A 9,383-nucleotide genomic window follows, 5' to 3' on the forward strand; every position below is an offset into this window, starting at 1 on the left:
TCAGACACCTGCTGGCCGAGTCCAGGTGGGCGCACAGAGTGGGGTAGGGAAGAATGGGAAGTGGAAAAAGAGGAGCAAGTTAAGATGATGAGCAAACTGCTCAAGTTCTCTTCTTGTATACAGGCTTTAAATAGAAGACTACAGATTCATTTAACAACATCTCGACTTGGATGCTTAGTATAGCAACCAAGCATTCAAACACCAAATTCTTACTTGGCCTCTTTCCAAACCTGCAAAACGCACATCCTTCCTCATCTCATCTGATGCTTAATTCATTTTTTCAATTGCTCAGGCTATGGTCAGCCTCGATCCATCTCTTTCTCTTCTAACTGAGAGCATGAAAATTTTTTTAAAGATTTATTTATTTTTATATAAAACCAGGGTACAGGCCAGATGCACGGGAGGATGAGAAGATTCACCAGAGACAGAGCTGGGAACAGAACAGGCAGACTGACGAAATACACTGCTGAGGGGAGCAGTGGGTGAGACAGAGGTCTGCTGTGCCATGTGGGATCCTTGCCAGCCGGCCTGGATAGAACCAGCACTGCAGAGGCAGCGGACAGCTTCACAGTGTGGTGCTCAACTGCCTGCGCCACCAGGGAGGCCCCAAGAGCATGAAATTTTGCTGGCTCAAGTTTCAAAGTATCACAGTATATCTAGAATCTAATTTTATGGTTTTCACAAATTGTTTTCCATACTTTTCTTTTTTTTCCAAAATTTATTTATGCATACAAGAGCTGGGGTACAGGCTAGAGGTTGGGGGGAGGGTAGGAGGATTCACCAGAGACAGAGTGGGGAACAGAACAGGTAGGTTCACTGATACATACTGCTGAGGAGAGCAGCGGGTGAGAGGTCTGCTGCGCCATGTGGGTTTCTCCCTGCTGGCCGGGAATTGAACCTGTGCAGCAGAGGCTGCAGATTGCCTCACAGTGCTGTGCTCAACCCCTTGTGCCACCAGGGAGGACCTGTTTTCCATACTTTTAATGGAATATTTATTCAGTCATTAAAAAGACTTTTTTCTTTTAAAGATTTCTTTATCTTTATACAAGAACCGGGCAACAGGCCAGATGCACTGGAGGATTAGAGGATTCACCAGAGACAGAGCGGGGAAAAGAATGGGCAGACTGACAAAATACACTGCTGAGAGGAGTAGCGGGCGAGATAGGACAGGTCTGCCTCGCCACGTGGGATTCTTGCCGGCCGGCCGGGATCGAGCCCACATTGCAGAGGCTGCTGACAGCTTCGCAGTGCGGTGCTCAACCGCCTGCACCACTAGGGAGGCCCTAAAACAACTTTTAATGTGACTTTTTGTGCAAAGCATCAGGTGAGGTGCTGATACTATGGTGAACAAGACAAGATCCCTGGCTTTGAGGACCTTACAGTCTAGTGGGGAATCATATCAGGGTCATAGTTCTGTGATATTTTCTAGCCATACTTTATATTAGTATGTAGGACATCAATTTGAAGTTTTAGAACATAGTCCATATTCCTGCCTGTGTAGCAATTTGGAAGGTGAATGAAATAATACAGGGCAGGTTGGAGAACAGTCCCTAATATCACTGGCTCCCAACCCATGACTTCTTTTTCTTTAACCCCTCATCACCCTTCACCCTTTTGCTAGACATCTTTGATCCTATATACATATATCTTACTTTTTTTCTTGTTGCCACTCTGAATCCCCTCATTCTCCTGTTCTTATCACTCTGTTTCCTAAAAATCTTTGATGTTTCATCTCGGTTTTCCCTTCAATGCTCAGGAGCCATTTTTTAACTGTCCCTAAAGGGACCTCAGCATATGGCTATGAAGGAAAAGTTTGGAATAGGCCCATACTTCTGAGAACAACTAGAAAAGCTGGAAAAAATTAAAAATGAAATGTTTGAAGGAATAAACAACTGAGGAGACTGCCAATATTTGAGGGACAAGATTCCACAGAGACGAAAAGTTCACTGAGGTCGTATCAACTTTCTGCACGCTGCTTGCTTCAGAGGACATGTGATCGTCCTTGGTAAAGGGGGAGAGGCAGAGATGTAGGGTGTCCAGCAATCTCTGGGGGTTGGAGAATAAGCTGGAGTTTAGGGCAGCTAAGTCTACCAGAACACAAGGGGGTCAAGATTCCAGAGAAAGTGAAATTTGTTATTTAAAAAATAACCCTGCCTCAATATCAGTTTCCTCTCAATATGTAGTTTATTTTAGCTGTTCAGGGAGAAGGATTAAGTACAGGGTGCTGGAGTTTTTCATACACTCTCAGTGCTAGGGAGACAACAAATTGCAGTTTGGAAACTGCCAAAGAGGAGTGGCCCCGGGAAACACTCCAAGCGTTAAGTCAGAAGTCCTGCAAGGCTAGACCCTAGGGGACGGTGAGACCCAACAGTACAGCAAGACATCCAAAGAAGCGTCCAGCCTCGAAGTTTCTCACTCCCTGATGGGATGCAGGTAATCGCTCTCCTCTGTCACTTTCCAGAGAACCGGGTGAGTCCTCTTTGGAAGGATATAACATCACCCAGAACCTCTATAATTTCTCAGATATGATGTCCATCACTCAATAAAAGTGGCTAATGATTTTGTTAGGCATGCTAACAAATTAAGGCCAAAAGGAAAATAAAGAGACTGATAAGATTCTCTGATGTTGGAGTTCTCAGAGGTGGACTTCAAATTACTAGTAATGGCAAGGTCAAGACAGTAAATGACAAGATGGAGAACCAGAGAACCAGAATTTACTCAAATAAATTTCTAGAACTGAGAATGCAATAATTGAAATTAAGGACTGAAAAGATGGCGGTAGTGGCACTTTGGACAAGTTAAAGATATGATTAGCTAGAATAGAGTTTATTCAAGAATGACGTGTGGATTGGCAGTGTTAGCAATAGCTGGTACCCACACGTCCATTCATTTTTGTGCCACCAGTTGCAAGGTGTACTTTGTAGGAGTTGTTGCATTGGACCTAAACCTGCCGATGACAATTATGGTTACAGGTGAAATTTATGATTTAGTGAAATACAAAATATCTGAACTATAGCACAAAAACCAGCCAGCTATTATGTCTTTCAACTATAGGAAAGGCTTATGAAAAAACTTCTCATTTTTTATGACTAATTTTTTCTATTTATTTGAAGCATAGTAAAAAAAAAAATAGTGCATGTTGGAAATTCAGCAGCAAAAGTTGCACTGCTGTAATTTAAGAAACATTGCAAAGTTTGTTTTTTTTTTTTTTAAAGATTTATTTATTTATTTGTACAAGCACTGGATACAGTCAGAAGCGCGGGGGTGGGGAGGGGGGTGAGAGAATCCACCAGAGCCAGAGCAGGCAGACTGAAGAAATACACTGCTGAGGGTAGCAGCAGTCTCGGCAGGAGAGGTCTGCACGCCATGTGGGACCCTCGCTGGCCGGACGGCCGGGGATCGAACTGGCGCTGCAGAGGCTGCGGGCAACTCAACAGCTGCGCCACCAGGGGAGGCCCAGAACACTGTAAAGTTTTAATAAAAAGAAATAAAAAGAAAAAAATCCTTTTTCAAATACCAAATTATATAATTTTACCTGCCCAAGCAGATAATTTACAAATATTAGGTCCCCATTTTTTGAGGGTTTTTATCATAAATGGATGTTAAATCTTGTCAGATGCTTTCTGTGCATCTATTTACATGAACATACAATGAAAAACTGTTTTTTAAATATCTGTGGGTTAGACAGTGGAAAAAAGTAAAAAAACTCAGATTTAGAAGATTATTGCTTCATACTTATCTGTAAATTATTGACTCACTGCAAATAAACTGGAAATGATGCTTATAGGTGTCAGACACCAGAAAGATGTCAAAGTAAAGTACTTGGCCCTGATTAAAAAATTTGACAAACGTATGTTTTAAGTGTAAATATTTAATATATAGGTGAACATATTTTTTTTCCTTATAATCCCTCTGTTTGCTTTTTGTACTAACATACCTCAAAATAGTTCCATCTATGCTGGGTAAGAGGACTTCTGCTACATGAGTGAATGAATCAGTATCTGAGCTGAACCACATGCAAGACAATAGGAAGCGATGGGCGGAGAGCATACTTTGTCAAAAATATGAATATAGGGCCACCCTGGTGGCGCGAGGGGTTAAGCACTGCACTATGAAGCAATCTGAAGCTTCTGCAGCACAAGTTTGCTCCCGGCCCACCAGGGAGCAACCCACATAACGAAGCAGACCTCACCTGTCTCGCCTGCTGCTCCCCTCAGCAGTGTATTTCAGTCAGTCTGCCTATTCTGTTCCCTGCTCTGTCTCTGGTGAGTCCTCTCACCCCCCACATATCTGGCCTGTACCCCAGCTCTTGTATGCATAAATAAATAAATTTAAAAAATATGAATATACAAACAATATGTTAACATCTCAATATAACTGACACAGGCAAGAATCATCCCTGGAGGCTGTATTCTATATATTTCCTCAGGCTGCCATAACATAGTGCTACAGGTTTAAACAATGGAAATTAATTCCCTCACAGTTCTGGAGGCTGGGAATCTGAAATCAAGGTATCTACGGGTTTGGTTTTCTTAGACCTCTCTCCTTGGTTTCTTTCTCACATGGACTTCCTTCTCCGTGTTTTCTCTTCTTATAGGTGTATGGGATTAGGGCACACTCCAATGACCTCATTTTCATTCTATCACCTCTTTAAAGACCCCATCTCTAAACATAGTCACATTCTAAAGGACTTCAGGTTATTAGCACTTCAACATATGAATTTGGAGGGACATGATTCAGCCCAGAACATAGTCTAAAATCAACAGGTTAGGGAACAGAAGAATCATGACCTTAACGTGTCATGTTAGCAGATTACGTATAAAGTGACCTCCACAGGGACTCCCTGGTGGCGCAGGCGGTTGAGTGCAGTGCTGTGAAGCTGTCCGCAGCCTCTGCAATGCCGGTTTGATCCCAGTCAGCCAGCAAGGTTCCCACATGGCACAGCAGACCTCTCCTGTCATGCCTGCTGCTCCCCTCAGCAGTGTATTTCAGTCGGTCTGCCTGCTCTGTTCCTGGCTCTGTCTGTGGTGAATTCTCTCACCCTCCTGCGCATCTGGTCTGTATCTGGTTCTTGTATAAAATAAATAAATAAATCTTTTAAAAAAAATTGCCTCCACAGTGAAAATACCTGGTGGATACCACCTTAACCAAGGACTCAAACTGGGCATCACCCAACAATGCCATCCTGATGTTGGGCACCCCATGTGATGAGGTGAAAAGCAAGTAGTCTTCAATTGTTCTTGTCAATTAACATTTAGACTGAATATAATAATGAGTAACAATGAGACAAATCCAGCTTGTGGAACATTCTATAAGATAATATCTCAACTTTTAAAAATACCTCTATGTTAAAAAAATCTAAAAAAGATTGGAGGATTGTTTAGATTAAAGAGACTAAGACAATAAGCAAATGAATGTATGAGCATTAATTGGGTCTTGGATTTTTTCTTTAAAGATTTATTTATTTATTTATTTATTTATTTATTTATTTATTTATTTATACAAGCACTGGGTACAGTCAGAAGCACGGGAGGGTGAGAGAATTCACCAGAGCCAGAGCGGGGCGCACAGCAGGCAGAAGGACCGAAGTACACTGCTGAGGGGAGCAGCGGGTGGCAGGAGAGGTCTGCGCGCCAGGTGGGACCCTCCTCTGGTGGCCGGGGAGCAGCCGAGGATCGAACCAGTGCTGCAGAGGTTGAGGGCAGCTTCGCAACCCAGCTCTCAACTGCTGCGCCAGCAGGGAGGCCCGGGTCTTGGATTTTTAAGTCAGGTTTAAAGCACTTTTTTAAGGACAACTAGGAAAAACTGAATATGAATTGCTTAATATATATTATTGAAATAATATTAAATTTGGAGAGCATGACTTTTTTAGAAAGTGCAAAACACAGCTAGTCTGATTTCCTTCGATGACTCTTAGTCTTTGATAATTCACTAACATGTACACAGTTTGATAAATAATATAATGCAGCAAACCATCAGGGATCAGAACAATAAGGTTTAAGAGGCTCCCATCCTTTGTTGACCATTAAATCTTTCTCTTCCTCATCATTCCAGTGACATTTTTAAAGTGGCTCTGGTTTGTGAACTCACGAAGACAGAGTTTTTTGCCCGTTTTATTCCTCAATATACCACATTTAGAACTGTGGTGCATAGTAAGTGCTAAATAAATGTCAGTTGGCTCAATGAATTGGGTTTAGGAAATTAATCAATACTGGCATATTGTTTTCTATCTATGTTGACAATGTGAAATGCTTATTAATTCTACTTATTTATCAAAGATCTTAGTTTTCTTTATAAACAATCTTATCAACTATGAAAAATGACTGTTTACTTGCTCCTAATCCTTGCAGATTTTATTTCCTCTTCTCAGTATGCTGGCAAAATCTCCAATACAAGGTTGATTAGAAGTCCTTCCTTGGGGCGGATCAACATGGCGGCGAGGAAATGCTGCCAGTAAGATCTCCTATTAAAAAAAAGTTAATAGGGAGGAAAAGTGTTAGGTCCCAGTAAGAACTGGGACACGGAAGATAAACGGATGACTCCAGCAAACTACCCGAAGAAGAAAGTTGCCATAAAAGAGGACTAGAAGGGAGGAAAGCTCAGAACCCTGCTACCCTCCCCCACCCACAAAGTCAGCACTCTCCGACCAACAGAAAGGAGAAAAAAAACAAAAAAAAAACCTATAACAACCAACAAGAACAAACTACGCATCAAGCAGGACTGTGAGTGGAAAGGAACTATTTCAGCCACCACACCCTGTGAACTGGAGCTGTGGAGAACCCTGCAGGATTCGCCACGGAGGTGAGCGAACTGCTCCAGGCGCCATTAGAGAAAAACAAAGACTCCCAGAGACCTACAAACAGCCCCAGGCCAGCCGGTAAGCTTGTGCGGGAAAGCAGTGCGCTTGAAAAGCAAACACGGATCGTGGCTGCCCAGGTCCCCACACCTGCAAACTAGGCTTGTGGGGAGACGTGCGGGGGCCCTACTGAGATGAATGTTTCTCACTGAGTAATCAGAAACCAGGCACCCAGGCACGGGAGCGGGGTGCAAAAGGCGCCATTTCTGCGGACACTGAACTGGGCTACAGCCCGTGTCCTGGACCTGAGGGCTTTGGAACTGGGACCCGGGGTACGAAATTCAGGGTGTGGGTTCCCCACGATGGTGGGGCACAAGGTAGACACAGCACCCCAAAGCTGTTGAGGTGTTCCCCACCACTCCCACTCTGTTCCCAGTCCCACGGGGTGAAAAAAACAGCTCCCCAAGGACACTGGGAGAGATCTCTGGCGCCACATAGCGACCAGAAAAAAAAATCACCAACACCCCATAGAACAGGGAGCTTTCTTCAATAAAGACTGCTTGAAACCAGCAGAAGGCTCCTGGAGGAGCCAGTGGTGAGCTGGGAAGTTCGCCCATGCCAGGCCCCTTCTGACCAGCAGTCTGAGCCCAGAGGCAGAGCGGGAACCCACCGCCGGGGCAGACCGGGCGTGCAAGAGTGTGCCTGAGACTGGGTGTGCAGGGAGTGCGTCCCGCATTGCCATTTTAGAACAGGGACATTTCCCAAGTAAAGACTGCCTGAACCCAGCAGAAGGCTCCTGGAGGAGCCAGAGGTGAGCTGGAAAGTTCGCCCAAGCCAGGCCCCTTCTGGCCTGCAGTCCGAGCCCAGAGAGGGAGCGGGAACCCACCACTGGGGCAGACCAGGTGTGCAGGGGAGTGTGTCCCCGCATCAGCATTTTAGAACAGGGACCTTTCTTCATTAAAGACTGCTTGAAACTGACAGATGGCTCCCAGAAGAGAGAGGGGAGTGGAGAAATTCACACAAGATGCCAGCCAGTCCCAGCAACACAGTGTCCCAATGCATACGGCATATTAGAAAACAGACAGTAGGGAGTAGAAGAACCACATGCAACCTAGCAACTCCTCAGGAAAAAAGCACACCACAAAAAGAAAGTCACCCCCCAGATTGCAACGACAGTAACTTAGAAGAACTTCTGAGCCTTCCAGAAAGAGAATTTAAAATTGCCATAATTAAAAAAATGACAGAACTCATAAAGGAAAACAATGATAAGGGAAAAATAATCAACGATCAGAAGAATGAAATTGAGTCCCTAAAGAGGGAAGTAAAAGAAATGCAGGAGATCAAAGAATTAATGGAGGCACTAAAGAAGTTTGGGAAAAGCAATGAAAGCAGAGTAGATGAAATGGAAGAACGAATAAGTACTCTTGAAGACACAGAAATAAAAAGAACCAAAACAGAAAAGGAAAGAGAAGTAAGAAGGAAAAAGAATGAAGAAAGACTTCGGGAACTATCTGACTCCATGAGGAAAGGAAATATAAGAGTTATAGGAATCCCAGAAGGAGAGGAGAGAGATGTAGGAACAGAGAAAATATTCAAAGAGATAATTGAAGAGAACTTCCCAAACGTGAAGAAGGAGCTGAAAATTGATATACAAGAAGCAAGAAGAACACCAAACTTCCACGACGAAAGAAAAAATACAGCAAGACACATAATAGTAAAGCTCCCAAGAATCCAGGACAAGGAAAAAATAATGAAGCGGACAAGAGGGAAGAAACAGATAACATTCAAAGGAAAGCCAATCAGGCTGACATCAGACTTCTCCGAAGAAACACTACGGGCAAGGAGAGAGTGGAGGGACATAGTCAACAGACTCCAAGAAAACAGATGCCAACCAAGAATACTCTATCCCGCAAAGCTCTCCTTCCTCTATGAAGAAAGAATAAGGACCTTCCCAGACAAACAGAAACTCTGGAATTTCATTACGACTAAATCCCCACTCCAAAAAATACTACAAGGAGTCCTAAAGCCAGAACCTCAGAGGGACGAATAACAATGAAAGAGGCCAAAAAAAAAAAAAGTTATTAAAGAATAAATAAATAAAATAAAGAATCAAAGAAAGACAAACACAATGGCAAATACAGATGCTACATATCAATATTAACTCTAAATGTAAATGGACTAAACTCTTCAATAAAAGACACAGAGTTGCAGCCTGGATTAAGAAACAAAACCAACCTTTTGCTGTCTCCAGGAAACACATTTAGCTACAAAGATAAAATAGGCTCAAAGTTAAAGGATGGAAAACAATCCTACAAGCAAATGGACCAAAAAAGAAAGCAGGAACAGCTATACTTATATCAGATAAAACAGATTTCAAACTCAAAAAGATAAAAAGAGACCCCAATGGTCACTACATTATGATCAAGGGGACAATACTTCAAGAAGAAATAACACTCGGTGATCGAGAGGGGGCGGAGCAACATGGCGGCGAGGAGACGCTGCGAGTAAGATCTCCCATTAAAAAAAGTTAATAGGGAGGAAAAGCGGCAGGTCCCAGTGAGAACGGGGACACGGAAGACAAACGGAC

Source organism: Talpa occidentalis, unplaced genomic scaffold, assembly GCF_014898055.3.
Source record: "Talpa occidentalis isolate TD23 unplaced genomic scaffold, MPIMG_talOcc4v2.1 talOcc4.5, whole genome shotgun sequence".
Classification (NCBI taxonomy): domain Eukaryota; kingdom Metazoa; phylum Chordata; class Mammalia; order Eulipotyphla; family Talpidae; genus Talpa; species Talpa occidentalis.